Source organism: Triturus cristatus, chromosome 8, assembly GCF_964204655.1.
Source record: "Triturus cristatus chromosome 8, aTriCri1.1, whole genome shotgun sequence".
NCBI classification, from domain to species: Eukaryota; Metazoa; Chordata; class Amphibia; order Caudata; family Salamandridae; genus Triturus; species Triturus cristatus.
The window spans coordinates 1,129,790,873-1,129,806,658 of NC_140591.1; positions in this window are offsets into that span (position 1 = coordinate 1,129,790,873).

The window sequence follows — 15,786 nt, forward strand, 5'->3', positions numbered from 1 at the left end:
AAAAACCACAATCATAGTCAGGGTAAGAAGCAGGCAACCCTAAATAACTTGTGGTAACCTCTGGTAGCTCGCCACAGAGCAGTCAAATCAGTTAGAGGCAATGTGTAAAGTATCTGTGCAACACTGCAAACAATAAACCACTGAAAACACCACTAGAAGCAATTATCGCTTTGTGTTATCTGGTTGCACCGGACAGGGACAAAGTCAAAAGTACAGGCCGGAAGCGATGGAGCATGGGCTGGATACAGGGACCGAGTTAGGCCCTCTGAACAAAATTACCTTGGAGAAGGATGGATGAAAGTCTTTTATTCACCTGAGATTTCAAATCAGAAGGCAAGCCTTTGGAGTTACCCTGGGTTCAAGTAATGCAGCTCCAGTCCTTCTCACCCAGGCGGGGGAACAGCAGGCCGCAGGGCAGCACAACAAGGCAGGAGACCAGAAAAGCAACAGTCCAGAAGAGTGACAGTCCTTTAGCAGCACAGCTGTCCTTCTTACTTGTACAGTCTTCACAAGTGCAGAAGTGTACTGAAGTGGCGGTGTTGTTATACGGTTTGCACACAAAAATGTAAGACTGCGTATTCGGACAACAGAACTTCAGAATGTAGGGGCTTAGTCCACATACACCATCAGAGACTGTTGGCCCAAATCCTGACTAGCTCACAGTGCCTCACCCGAACCCTTAACCTTCCTGGGGTGGCAGGTGATTTTGGCAATTTTGAACATGACACTCTGATGCCCAAGGGAATCGTGGAAACAGATCTTACCCCTTTCGTTGTTTACTTATGCATGTCTTTGGTAAACACAGGATAGATGTGAATAAAGTTTTCAATACATTTATTGAAACAATTGTAAACTTGCATAGAAAGAATGTGCTGCAATTATTAGGCAGGAAAACAAAGCAAAATAACCAGCATTATGAACATGGTGAAAAAAATAAACAGTCCAACCATGGCAGTCTGATTTCCATATATATCTCTACCTATCACTACCCCTACTCTGAGAGCATTGTGGGTGTACCCTCTGTCCAATCTCTTAAGTTAGCCTGAGCCCACATACCTGGATGGCCTGGCCTGGGAGTTCGCCTTAAGTATAATAGTCCAATCCTTCTCTGCAGGATGGAGGATAAGGGTCAATAGAGCTGCATGTCCAGCACAGCATTCATTCCAAGACGTCATAACTGGAGTACCCGTCTGACCCATAAAAGGACAGCACACTGTTTATATACGAAAACCACTGTGTTAGAGGTACAACTCTGATGCAATGATGTGTCTAGATGTTAAAAGTTGTCTCTGAATAGGCAACGCAATGACTAGGATATCTTGTTCTGTGTTCCTAGCCTTGAACTGAGTGTACAGATTATGTAACTGGATGTCTTTCTAAAAACAAGAAAGGTGTACAGCACCTTCCCAGAATAATATAGTGCAAGCAAAACATGTAAAAATAATGTAGCTAAACCAATGTCTGTTAAAACGTGTAAAATCTCAAACTAAAATGGAGAACCAAAGGGGCCCAAGAAGGCCTCACAATACCCTACCCGTGGCCGTGAAAAGACTAAGGGTCTGATAAAAATTTCAGTGGATGGGTTGCTTCTTCACAACAGTGATGGATAGCACGTCGGCCGAAATCTAAATCCCATAGGCTATTGTATTGTATTGTATTGTATTGTGGGCTTATATAGCGCTGGAATCGACTCCCGGAGGAGTATCTCCGCGCTTCGACCGCTGGGGAACCCATCCTGGCTTTCCCTGAGAGATGGTCCCTGACGGGAATCTCCAAGGTGAGACCAGGCATCCCTGGCGGTCTGGGGGGCCATTGTGAAGATGAAGCAAGCTAATGCCCAGAGTTGCCGAGTGCGATCCCTGATTAGTGTAGGCACCGAGGTGAGAATTATCGAGTCCGCTGACCCTGGTCCAAGACCCTGCCACGTCGGGAATTGAACCCTGGTCCCGGGCCGTCCTCTGCCTTCGGGTCTGCCGCCTCTAACCAGTGAGCCACACTACTTCACTATAATAGGATTTAGATTTTGGCAGATGCACTATCCGTCACCATTGTGAATGAGTAACCCGTCTGCGGAAATCTAAATCAGGCCTTAAGCTTCTATATAAACAATACTAAAAAAATGGTTACGTTCTCGATTTATGTAAGCAGAAGCCATCTAAAAAATATGGCAATTAAAACATACATAAAATAAATAAACCTTAAAAACTATTTATCAAAACAAGGACTGAATTAAAGCTTAAAGGAGGCTCCCAAGATGTTTTTCAAGTTTTCAGTGTCAATGGAATCCAAGATGGATTCTGCATCCGTAGACGATATGTCCGCAAAGGCCTCCTTGATTAGGTCCAAAGAACAAATGTGGTCAGCACCCTCAGCCGACGCTGAAGGCAGGTCATCCTGTAGTGCAATCGCATTGGAAGAGCCAGGAACCAAGAACTCAGGAGCCAAAGCATCCATGTCCAAGGAGAACAATGGATCATAGACAGCATCCTGAAGCAATGGCAGTCCCATGGGACAACTCCAAAAATGGGTCTTCATCGTATGCATCAGCAGATCTATGTCCATAGATTGCACCAATTGCATTGTAAGGTAAATGTCGAATTCCCTTCGAAAGGGCACAAAAGACAGCAGAACGCAAGCTGCACACAGGTAAACCACACTGGTCTAAAGGATAGGAACTAGTCATTGTACAGTTTCCGAAGCAAAGACACTCCATAAAATTGTATCATGCATTCTCGACACAGCTGGACGTGCAATAGATCCATCACTTTTAGGACTCGAGGTGAAACATCCATTGCAGACCAACAAAAATCGGACCAAAATATCACAAATTAGAAATAGCGCAGGTGGTATGCCTCCAAAAACGCTAGAAAGCATAGAATGTATGAAGGACAGTATCACTCCAAAAATGATCTGAAACAGACTGACAAAGACAGACCCAACACATTTAAAAAGTCTATCACACCTGCGGTGTTCGAGACATTAAATATGCAATACACAAGTTGACCAAAATGCTGTAGCAGGTTGGTGCATAGTAGCAATTGAATTTCGAAGGACGCCATTGATACTTGAAGTTCAAAGGTTACACAGGCAGATGTAGGTACCACATTCTTCTGAAACAATAAGGCTTTTAGTCTGCTTAGTTTGTCAAAGTTACCCATCAAAGTTGGAATGGAGTCCCACTACCTAACTCCTGTAACCATATGTGTTGGAGGAAATAGCACAGAATTGCAACATGTGACTTTTTGAGAGACCAAAACCACATATAGGACACCTGCTCTCATCTCACAGCAACCTTGATCATTCATCATTAAATAACTTCCATTTGAAAGTAATCTAATGACTGGACGGATTGAGGAAACTGGTACTCCCTTCAAGTAACACACCAGCTTGGTCATCGAAACATTACACTCTTCGTGCAGTGTCACCTCTCTACAAATTAGCAAGTGGCCGACAGAAGATTCAAATTCATTTTCACTAAGGAACACCTCTCATTCCCCACTAACACATTTGTAATTGAAGGGCAATGACGACAATTCATTGACAAAACTCTCCCTTAAAGACTCATATCTACCTATTGGAACATGTTTCAAGCAAGATGTGCAACGAAACATTAAAATTGGTAATGAGATCACCCTGTCAATTAACCATACTGCTGAAGTTGTCTTGTTACTATGAAAGGCAATTGTTCTAATTTCTTGGTGTTTAACATTGTATAAGTAGCATCTTTCTTAGCCATTAATTGGTGCCTACATTTTAAATTAAAAGGCAAGAACAATTCTGTTGTGTTCAAGTACCTCCAGGGCACACAGCAAGATTTCAATACTTGTAGTGTTCAGCTCAACTGTATAATCGACCTAAGTTGACCCTGCCCATGTTATAAAGAAGATGTCATTTTGTATAATATCAATTGAAAACAATAAAATGTTATTCAAACTTTAAATATGAGTCAACAATCTATTCATGCCATTATCAATAACATCAAGTGCTTTTTCTAAATTAGTCTGATCAATTTGCGTAAATATACAACAGCTTCCATTTGTGACAGTTTCCAAATTTCATTAAAGGTAGCATAAATAAATCTTTTAAAATGTGGAGACCTAGGACCTAACAAGAAATCTTGCAAATCCATGTCATCCGAAAGGAGCGAAAGATGTTCTTTTACTGCAGACAAAGTGGAATGCTGCAACTATTGCTGGCATAACGTTCCCAAAGAATAGGTAGGAATAACCCCTGAGTGTTGGGACTGAATGTAATGAGGGTCTGGTCTGTTTGTTTTAAAACACTGTGTAAAGTTCAGAAATCATGCATGACAACCATTTGTGGCCAGTGATCACAATAACCCCCATTCAGGACCTAAAAGTGTAGAATTGTATGTACCATTTGCACTATACTATTGAGCTGTTTGTCAGTGAAATTTAGAAAGTGTTGCTAATTATCAAAGCAGGCATTTGAGGGAATGCTGTGAAAATTAATTTCCTTAAGTTTGGCTACATCCAAGCAAGTGGTCTGCTGTACTGTCTTATTTAAGAAAATCATCTGTTTTGGAATCAGGCAGACTCTAAATAAAGTGTCTGTTCCCTGCACTTGCCAGTGCTTTGTTCCCAAAAAACTGATCTCAAATCAATAGTGTCTTTCCAATAGTCATTGCCTTTTAAGGCTAGTTGGGAAATGAATGAATCAGAATAAATAAATTTTGCTTGGGTCAGCATCGTTTTCTTTGCGTGTGAGGGGCAAGTTTAAAATAAAAGGAGATTGGATCTAAAGGATTATTCCCAGAAAAATATGCAAACTTTTCCATATATGTCTTGGAACTACCCATTGGGGGAGTCAGTCAAAGTTCCCATTGTGTAAAATTTAAAATCGAATGTGGAACACGAGCTCTGTGTAAATAATGATGTGCTTAGTGATGCTAACAAACATTTTTCCATAATTAGTAGAATTAAGGTATAGATCTTAACTTTCAAATATAGTATAATATTCAAACTTTGAGAGCATTGAGGTAACAGTTTTTGCATCGCAATCATCAGAAATAAAACCAGGGGTAAGCACATCACCCATTGGAACCTAAAAAATATAAGGAATCTGCAAAGTCTCTCTAGGACTAAAAATATCATGTGGGACTTTACCCCAAACAATTCCATTGTGTACTGGAAACGGTCTCTTCCCACTTTGCGTGAAGACTGATGAGGTTTCAACCCCTCGACTACCAGTTCTGCAGTAGAGCATTATGGGGGATGATTTCCATTTATTAACGAAAAGAAAATAGTTGCAAATCCAATCCAAAGAAGCAGGAAAAGTAATGAGATGGCAATTCAATTGTCAAGCCATTGATTTTTCAGATAAGTGCACTTCAGCCCAATAAAAAAATCTAGTTCACCATGTAGTGAAATGTGAGCAGACTCGGCAGAAAAGCTAACAACATTGAAAAAGTAACCAGAAGCAGTCTGTTGAAAACCAGAGTCATAGTAGGCAGAAGAGAACTGGGAGACACCCTCCAAAGTGGTTCAACATAAACAACTCTGTTGTTAGAAGTAGCGGTAGCAAGTTGTATATTCGAAGTACGGCTTGTATTTTCTGCAGTAACAGGAATCAACAATAGTTCATTCACTGCCCTGCCCAGTCGGGGGCGGAATGACATTGGTGTTGCTCAAAACTTGTAGAGGAATTTCCTATGGGGTAGTGAGAGGAGTATTATCAATGGTTCCAGCATTTTTGCAAAACCCTGTCTGCATCCAGGGAATTATATTTGCTTGAGTAGCACAGTCTTGTAGACCTTGCAGGATCAACGAGTGTAGTGTATTGTGTGTAATGTTTAATACGCATAGTATGTAATGTTTAATATGCACAATATGTAACGTGCTTGTCACGTGTTGTGCTAATAAGTTAGAGACAGACACGTGTTGTGTTAGGGTGGGTTGCACTTTCTATTATCTTTTGCATTGATGTTCTCACCACACGCTTCGTGAACAACAAGTGTTGATATTCATACTGTAGGCAGAAGCTGTTGATGTTCCTGCTTGTCGGTCGTGTTGCACTGTGGGCTTCCTGGATTTACAATAAATATTCCCTTGTAACCTCCACATTCTATGAGAGTTTCACTACATAGTGGCGATGAGCAGACCGCATCACCCCAAAGCCCACCAGCCATCGTTTCCCAGAATTTAGAAACTTTCAGGATTTTCATTTTGTTTGCTTCAACACTCCTGATCGAGAGCCACTTCCGTGAAACTGCACCGTGGCACATCCCTGGTAATGGGTGCCACCATCATTAGCGTGCTGAATTTCTAAACATTTTGGATTTCTGCTCCATGTGAGCATGCAAACGATCGCACACACCACCTTTGTGTCATCAAGCATACTTCATGCCACAGTCGACATGATGACGTCAACCCGTCCAAAGTGCATGCCATCTTTGTTAAGTTTGTTCTACACAGATCAGCACCCAAAACAGGTAACCCGAAGTGTGTTACCACTGCTCATGGAAATTCAGCATCATTTCCTCACCAACGGTTATTAATTTCTTGTCACAACCAGAGTGGTGAATCTTTACCTTTCGCCAGACAAGCCTCATAAGGAATTTTCTTTCTTTAAACATATTCGTTATCAGAACTATTACATTTTACATTTTGTAAGTGCTTCTACTTAGTTAAACAATGTAATCTACATATATCAATATGGCCTCATCTCAACAAATCACTCAGCCGCCACCATTTTTAGCTCGTCCAGGCAACCCAGCCATCAAGTTGTCTCATTGTTTAAGGCTTTCGAAAATCATATTGTTGCTATAGATGCTGGTGGCTACAGTCCTCAAAGGAAATTTGCATTATTATATGGCAGTTTAGGTTTGGCAGCACAACACATTTTTGATAATTTACCTGTAATACCAGCGCCTGCAGGTCGTTCTGGGGATACACAGTGGAATGTATACATTGAAGGCATTGCACGGTTACATAAACAATTTTCTGAAGAGCCCAGCATCATGTTGGAGTGTCACAACTTCATTAAGCACAAGCAAGCTGAAGATGAAGGAGTGGAAGAATACATTGCAGCATTCAGGATTCTTGCATCCAAATGTGATTTTGGTGCCAATGTTCACAAACATAGGAAACCAATTTGTTTTCAGGTGTTCATCACGTAAAATTCAAGCTGGACTATTAAATTGTCATAATCCCACTCTTAGGGAAGTCATAGATTTAGCTAAGATTATTGAAAGATATTTTATTTCTTCGAGGGTAGTCCATGCAGATAATTCTGTAAGTGCAGTATCACTTGAAGCAAAATAGAAATCAGAACATGCATGTAGGGTAAATACTAAGTTCAATAACTATAAAGGGGTACAAAAGAAAGGTTTTATCATATGTTTTAGATCCGGGTGAAAAAGTCACGTTAGTAACTTCCCAGCATGCCCAGCCATGGGCAAGCATTGTATGTTTCGCAAGAAGTTGGGGCATTTTCAATCAGTACGCAGGAGTAAGAAAAATACTGTCAGAGTCAACAGTACAGATACCAAAGTGGACAATTGCACTGAGTCTATGGACAATACTGTACTAACAATTGAATGTAATTCTATCTTCACTCAGGAAAAAGGCCCAACATTTGAAGCTGTTATTGATGGGGTTACATTAGAAAGCCATGGCAGATTCTGGTTCATCCATTACTATCATTAGTGACACCAAGTTTGTACTGTTATAGTAATACTGGAATAGTGTTCTAACACCCACAGACATGAACCCCAAAGCTTTTGGTGAGAGAGGTATTGAAATGTTTGGATTCTTTTACGCTACGGCCAGTTGTTTAGGCATATTTTCACCAAAGTGTTTGTGGCAATCAAAGGGAAGAATATTTTGGGGTGACAGGACCAGGCCAAAGTGGGGTCACTGTTGAAACCTGGTTCTGACGTTCCAGAAGCATTAGGAGAACTACCTGCAAATTCCATCAATTATATTGACGATCCTATCAAGGATTTACTTACTGAGTTTAAGGATATTCTCGTGAACAGGTGGGTAACATGAAGGGTTTTGAGCATTGCATTAGATTAAAACGTCTAGCTCAACCTGTTGTACATAAAGTGAGACCTGTGCCATTACGTGTAAGGGAAGAGTTGAAGCACACTCTTCAAGTTCTTTGTGAACAGGGCATTATCAAACCTTATAATTCCTCATTATGGGTCACACCCATTGTAGTTGCATGCAGGAAATCTGGGAAGATCAGATTATATACAGATTTGAGAAGCATCAATACCAATATTGGCATTGATTGCCATGCTCAACCCAGAATACAAGAATTGTCAGCCAATATAAGAGGAGCAAACTGGTTTTCTTTGATAGACTTAAGAGCAGCCTATCGTAAAGTTGCATTGGCTGAGGGGTCTCCAGAGTGAACTACTTTTGTCACTACGTATGGCACATACAAGTATTTTGAGACTGCGGTTCGGCCTAGCATCAGCGGCCAGAGTATTGAAAAAACGTATGGAAAATCTGTTCGGCAATCTCAAGGGGGTGCAGGCCTATTAAGTTGATTTTCTGTTATGAGCTGATACTATTGAAGAACACAATAGCACTCTTAGGAGAGTGTTTCACATTTTATCACAAAGAAATATGACCATTAGGCAAAATAGGTGTAAATTCACTACAAGAGAATTAGAATATTAAGGGCTCCCATTTCCACTGATGGTACGAAGCCGAAGCGTTCACTCATCAAGGCCATCAGAGAAGCAGGAGCACCTTCTGACAGGGATGCTTTGCGCTGCTTTCTTGGCCTGGCTGATTTTTATGCTAGGTTTGTGCCAGGCTACGCACAAGCCGTGGAACCCTTGAGAGTTCTTCTACATAAAGGACAGAAATTCTTGTGGTCTGATAATTTTCAGTGTGCTTTCAAGCAAGTGAAACTCTGATAGAAGAAGCCCCAGAGTTGAGTGCTTTCCAAAAAAACTCACCTTCCAGCATTACAGTAGATGCCAGCCAAAAGGGCTTGGGAGCTGTCCTAAGTCAAAGAGTTTCAGGTAAAGAATATATGGTGGTATTTGCTTCTAGCTCACTGGACCAATATGAAAAACAATATAGTCCCTTGAATGTGAAGCTTTAGCCTGCGTTTGGGCTGCTCATATAATTGTAAAAGGTATGTGTGAGGTTGCACGTTTGAATTACATTCTGATCATAAACCTTTAGTTCCAATAGTTTCAACAGGTTCTAATAGCAATCTATCAGCGAGACTTACTACACTTGTATCAAAACTTCAGGAGTTTGTCTTTGAGATAAAACATGTGCCCGGTGGTATGAATTTTCAGGCAGACCGCTTGTCCTGTATACCTATCGAAGATTCATATGATCGATGATGTTGTATGTGTAGCCTCTATAGATGCGATCAGTAGTGCATGTGGTGCTAATGTTAAGGAATCAGGGTGGCTTCTTCTACTCTGAATGATCCGGTTTTAAGCTAAATCAAAGAATATGTCATTTATGGGTGGCCTGATTTCTGAGAGGCGAAATGAAATGCCTTGAACAAGCAGCCAGTGATCTTTCATTGGTTACTGATTTGCTTTTGAGAGGTGGCTTATATGTGCCTCAGTCTGAATTGCATGAATCCATTATAAAGTGTGCATACCAAGTCCACCTTGGCACAACTAAAATGTCTATGTGTATTAAAGAATATTATTGGTGGCCAGGTATTGAGGCGCCGGTCACGTTACTAATAGATAAATGTCCAGAATGTCTAGTATCTGATAAACACTGGAGCACACACAAGAATCTTTGACATCCAGTTCCTTATCCACTTGCTGATTGGGAAAAGGTCGGACTCGACTTTTCTGGACCTTATGTTGTACTACCAGAAGGTGGGAGGTATATTATTTTAACGGTAGACTGCGACTCGAAGTGGATGTACTCTTCTTTTACCAGGTCACCAGACACAGATTCAGTGATAGCTTTCTTTGAGAAAGTGTTTAATTTGGAAGGTGCTTCCAGGGTAGTGGTCACTGACAATGGCACCCATTTTACTTCAGCAAACATGTCCAAATTATGTATGATGTTGACCATCTGCAGGTAGCCTTTTACTCTGCTTGTTCCAATGGACTTGTAGAACGAGGTAACAAAATGATCAAAGAGGGGGTTCAAACAGCTATCGCTGCTAATTTAGATGTTAAGTTGTTTGTTCAACAGAAGGTGTGGTTACAATAATGCACCTCATTGCACCACACGGGTTGCATCATTTTCATTGCTCAGAGTCAGGAGGGCTCACACTGCGCTATGTCCCACATGGCTGGAGAAACAAAGGGGACAAAAGGTTTCCATGCAGTCATGGACGAGAGAGGTCTAAATTCTACAGTCAAGGCCAAACAGAACAAGATGAAGAACAATGTTGATGACAAATCCCGGGGTCCGTGTTCTGAGATTGATGAAGGTGCATGAGATTTATTCAAGAGGCCGATTAAAATCAATAAAGGGGAGTCAATTTATTCCCTTCCTGTCAAGGTTAGTAAAGATGCTGCATCATTGGAAATGAAGGGGAGGTTGGACAAGTGTCAATTGGTGAAGGTGTTGGCTCAACAAGCTAACATCATTTTGAAGAAACGGAAACCACTTTCACAATCTGATTGGGTGTCATGGGTGCAACCTAGTCTTGTGGATTCTCAGCTTTCTGGGAGTTCTCCAAGGCATATTGCAGAGGCCAGGTGTCTGTTGGGTTCATCTGTAGAACAAGATCACATGATAAGTAGGCCTATACGTTATTCTAAGATACCTACCAGGATCAGAGATTTTTTCATAAGTTAATTTAAGTGTAGATATTCAAACTGTAGGCAGAAGCTGTTGATGTCTCTGCATGTCGGTCGTGTTGCACTGTGGATTCCTGGATTTACAATAAATCTTACCTTGAAACTTACATGTTAACTACAATGAGGCAAAGAATTTGGCATCCACATTGACCAGGGCTATTTGTCTATAGCTCTGTGAGTCACCCCTACTTCCTTTTTTATGTATAGGGACTATATCCACCCTCTGCCACGATGAAGGAACCAAACTAGTTCAGAGAATAGTGCAACAAAGTCATATGTAAAATAATAAATGCCTTTTAAGTCTGAACTAACCATAACTATATAGGCACTATTACCATCTTAGATAGATAGATAGATAGATAGATAGATAGATAGATAGATAGATAGATAGATAGATAGATAGATAGATAGATAGATAGATAGATAGATAGATAGATAGATAGATAGATAGATAGATAGATAGATAGATAGATAGATAGATAGATTGTCTATTGAAAGGCATGTTTTGATTTGCCTATACACTTCGATCTCGTAAATGGAGTTGCTCCAAATGTGGAACTCCCTTAGAATATTTAGCTAATGTCCTGCACGACAAATTTCATGATATTCCCCGCAGGGGGGAAATGTTAGTGGGTGATACGTTTTGCCATTATAGCTCCACAGGAAATTTTCGTCGTGCCTCCAGCAAAAGCCATTGAACAGATTTACATCACACTTGGCATACAAGTAACACTTTACTCAAAAAGCATGTTTCTGTTGATGCGGTCTGAATCTGCTCAGTAGTTTTTGAGAGATGAGCATTTGAATAAGTACTGGGTCTCCGTGGGAGGGTTAAAATACTTAAGTGATCCGTGCTTTTTAAGGTCACAATTCAATAATTCACGACTCCTATCAATCACATTTGATATTTTTAACGAATGCAATTGGATTGTCAATGCCTTTGAAGAACTCTTTTTTTCGCCCACACGATTAGGAATTCCCACTTTTTGTGCTGTTGAAATGTAAATTACACAGGAAAGAGGAGGCACTACAACAAGTGTCTGAGTCCAGAGGAGTGGAAGGGTAGACTTGGATGCATGGACAACTCAGGTAACAGACTGGGAAAAAGTGGACCAAGCTGGGCATGATTTGCGACTCAAAATGCGATCACAACTCTAAGCAAGCTTTTTGATTAGTAGATGTGTCTGCCATTTTTTTTTAAAGAAGAAGCTATTCAAAGCCAAATCACAACTTTGTGAAGGGTTTAAAAAAGAGAAAGAAAGAAGGAGAGTGAGAGATAGACAACGAGCGATACAGCCTTAGACAGCCATAGAGTGGTTTAGAAAGACCTGCGAGACAGAGAAAAAGAAGCACAGAAACAGAGAAAGTGAGAGATAACAGTTAGACAGAGACAGTGAAAGGGAGAGAGAAACGTAAAGAGAGGAAGAGAGACACAGAGGTAGTGAGGCAGAGGGAGAGAGACAAACAGAGAGCGATGAAAAAAGAGCGATACAGAGAGAGGCCAGTAGATAGAGATAGAGAGACAGAGAAAGATATAAAGAAACAGAGGGGCAGACAGAGAGAGAAAGGGAAAGAGAGTGAGTGAGACAAGACCAGAGAGAAAAACAGGCGGAGAAAGAGATAGAAACGGAGAAAGAGAGAGACACACTCAGATTAAGAGACAGTAAGCGACAGAGACACACACAAACATATTCAAAGAGAAAGGGTCACAGAGAAGGAGGGTAAGAGAAAAAAGGAGAGAGGGAGAAAGAAAACGGTGTAAAGAGACATAGAGGGAGACAAACAGGAAGAGAGAGATAGAAAAACACAGACAGAAACATAGAAAGGAAGAGAGAGAAAGACAGCGAGAGGGAAAGTGAGAGAGAAACAAAGACAGAGAGAGAGGTACATAGAGAGAGTTACATAAAGAAAGAGAGAGATAGAGACACAAGCAGGGGAATGATACAAAGAGAGACAGAGATGCACAGACAGAGAGAGACAGAGAGTGAGAAAGTGGGGACGTGAGAAAGAGAGAGGGAAAAGTTAGGGTGAGAAACCCAGAGAGACAGAGAAAGACAGACATTAAGAGAGCCAGCACAGATTCCGGAAAGAGCTTGTTTAGTGCACTTGTGTACATGATTTGACTTCATTTTGCACAAACACATATTGCAAGTACAATAGTGTAAGTAAGGAGGGCATCGAGAGGGAAAGAACGTAAAATAAGAAAGGTAGCAAAACAAAATAGGTGCATGTTTGTTACCCAAAGAGTTGCAAACCACAAGAGATTCAAGACCCGTGAGTCATGACTTTCGCCAAATGGGAGGGCCAATACCGAAAACAAAATGCTCAAATGAAGGGCGAATTGCAATCCAGAAGAACTGTGAATCATAAAAATAACACTCATTTTTTTTCCTTCTGTCTTCTTTCTTTTTCCTTCTCTCCCTTATTGTCGTTCGCTCTATGTCTCTCCTTTTCTGTCCCTTTCTCATCTTCACCCTGTCTTTTTCTATATACTCTAGCTTTTGCTTACTTTCTCACTGTCGTCCTCCAGGCTAAATGTTGTCTTCTTCTTTCTTTCTGCCTCTTTCCTTCCATATGTGTCTCTCTGTTTCTGCCTCCTTGACTCTCTGCCACATACATAGTGGCGGCCGTCACAGGTAGGGCGGGTAGTGGAGGGGTTGGGGGAAGTCGACAAAGGATAGGTAATATTAAATAAATAAAAAAATAAAACCACTTACCTTGCACTCTCCACATTGCCAAGTCGGCGATGAAGCGTGCGCAAGGTAAGTGGTTTTCTTTATTTAATTTTACCTATCCCGTCGTCTGTCGATTTCTCCCCACCGCACCACACTTACCTGTGCTGGCCACCACTGCACATACAGTGATGAATTTAAGCAGGTGGGGCCAACTTTGGAGACTGGCACTTATTTCTTCTCAAAAGTCTTTGACCCAGAGCAAGAGAGAGAAAATCACAAGAAGGGGAAAGAAAGATGAAGAGAAAGACAGAAAAACAGTGACAGATGGAGAAAGCAGGAATGAAAAAGAACCTGCAAGAGTGAGATAAAGGGTCAAAAAGTGCCTGGTGGTGCATTAAAGAGGCATAAAGTGGATTGAAGACTATGCAGTCATAGGATTCGGCACCCAGATCTTTAAAAGAGTTGGATACGGGCTTCTGAGCAAAACTTTGGCATCTGCACTCCTATTGTCCAAATTAAGCACTGGACACATATTTTATTTTTAGTGTCTATCAGGCACATGCATCAAACATGCCATTTGCGATTCCTCATTAGCGAAAAATAAGGATTCGCTAATAATGAAGCGCAAATGCCTATGCATGTAGGAATCGCTGAGAAAATAGCGATACCTACAAATTCCTTAATTGCGACTCGCAAATTGCGAGTCGTAATTAAGGAATGGCTCCCCATTCATTAATAGGAATGAATGGGAGATTGCATGCGCAATATGCGAGTACCGATAGGTACTCACAAATTGCGCATGCAATTTCAAGTGTGCAAGGGTGTCAAAATGACACCCTGTTGCACCATGTAATAGTTATGTGCACCCATGTTACGCACACACGTGCCCCAAGGGCACGTGTGTGCGCAACATGAAACTTTGAAAAATGCACTAAAGTGTATTTTTCAAAGTTTTTGCAAATTACCATCAATTTCAACTTCATGGTAATTTGCGCCCCCTATTAGTGAAATGGCTATTCTAAAGTGGTTCTTGCATTGCATTTGAGGAATCGCAAATTGCGATTCCTTAAATGCAATCGCAATTTGTGAAATCGCAAATAATTGCGAATTCTCAAATTGCGAGTGCCTTGAACCTTGATGCATCGCAAATGCCCTTTTTGCGGGCGCAAAGGACGATTTTTGGGAATCGCACCGTTTGCGCTCGCAAAAATGGTTGATGCATGTGCCTGTTTGTTCCTTTCTCTCTTTATCTCTAACTATTTTGTTTTGTATTTGTTTCATTTAACAGTTCTCCCATTATGTACAGCAAGGAGAAAAGAAGAGATTACATTTTTTCTAATGTTGGGTCGCAGACAACCTTTTACCTCTGGAGGACAAGGACAATGTTCCAAGTCTACCCGAAGAAGATACAACCTCGACAACTAAAATGTTCACAGGTGTCCTGTGTGGAACATTTGGATGTGAAGTTTGGAGTTATGGGATCTCAGAAAGAAGGTATCTAATCTTCTGAAGCCCTGCTCAGCCGCTGGTTGCAACCTTGCTTCAATGAAGGATTTTGAACTTCAAAAATGTTTCTAAGAGCCAACGTAATACTGTTGACTGGGCCTAATGATAAAAATTAATCCTCAGTGGTGAGCCGCAAATGATGACTTATGCCAAAACTTACCTGTGCAAGCCAGCAACCTGTGTGCAACCTCCCTTCATCAATGGCCACCCAGAAAGGATTTCTAGTAACCAATTTCCATTAATTCAAATAGTATTTTGGCCCATATTGATTTTTACTGGATGTCGTTTTTTTCAATTTCCTGGTCCCCTAAGCCATGTTGTGACATTTTGGTGTCTTATTTCCCAATATATTGGTTTGGTCATTTCAAATAATTTGTTTTTTACTTTATTATTATTTTTGGTACTGATGTTCGTTTATACTAAGTTTATTTTCTCTGAGGGAGGCCTTACTGCTTGTGCATAGCTACCAGAGGTAAACTCAGGATCCCTCAGGGAAACCATTGTTTACTTCTAGATGCCAGGTCGTTTTAACTGTGAATGTGGTCTGGCACAGCTCACAAGATTTGAATCTTTTTTCTTCTACAGTTTCACAATCTAATTTCCTCCTGGTTGTCTGCAGAAGGCAAGTCAGAGTGGCTCAGAGGGATAGCAAATTTGCAAGGAGGACAGCAGCACAGTATGAAAAAGAGGAGAATTGCAGAACGCAAAGGTACAGTGCAGTGTGCAAGCGACAGCAGCATTGGCAGCAAGGGGTGAGTAGCACAGGGCGAATACTGGTAGCAGTGCACAGGACAACAGCACTGGATGCAAATGTACTAGCACAGGGTATAACTC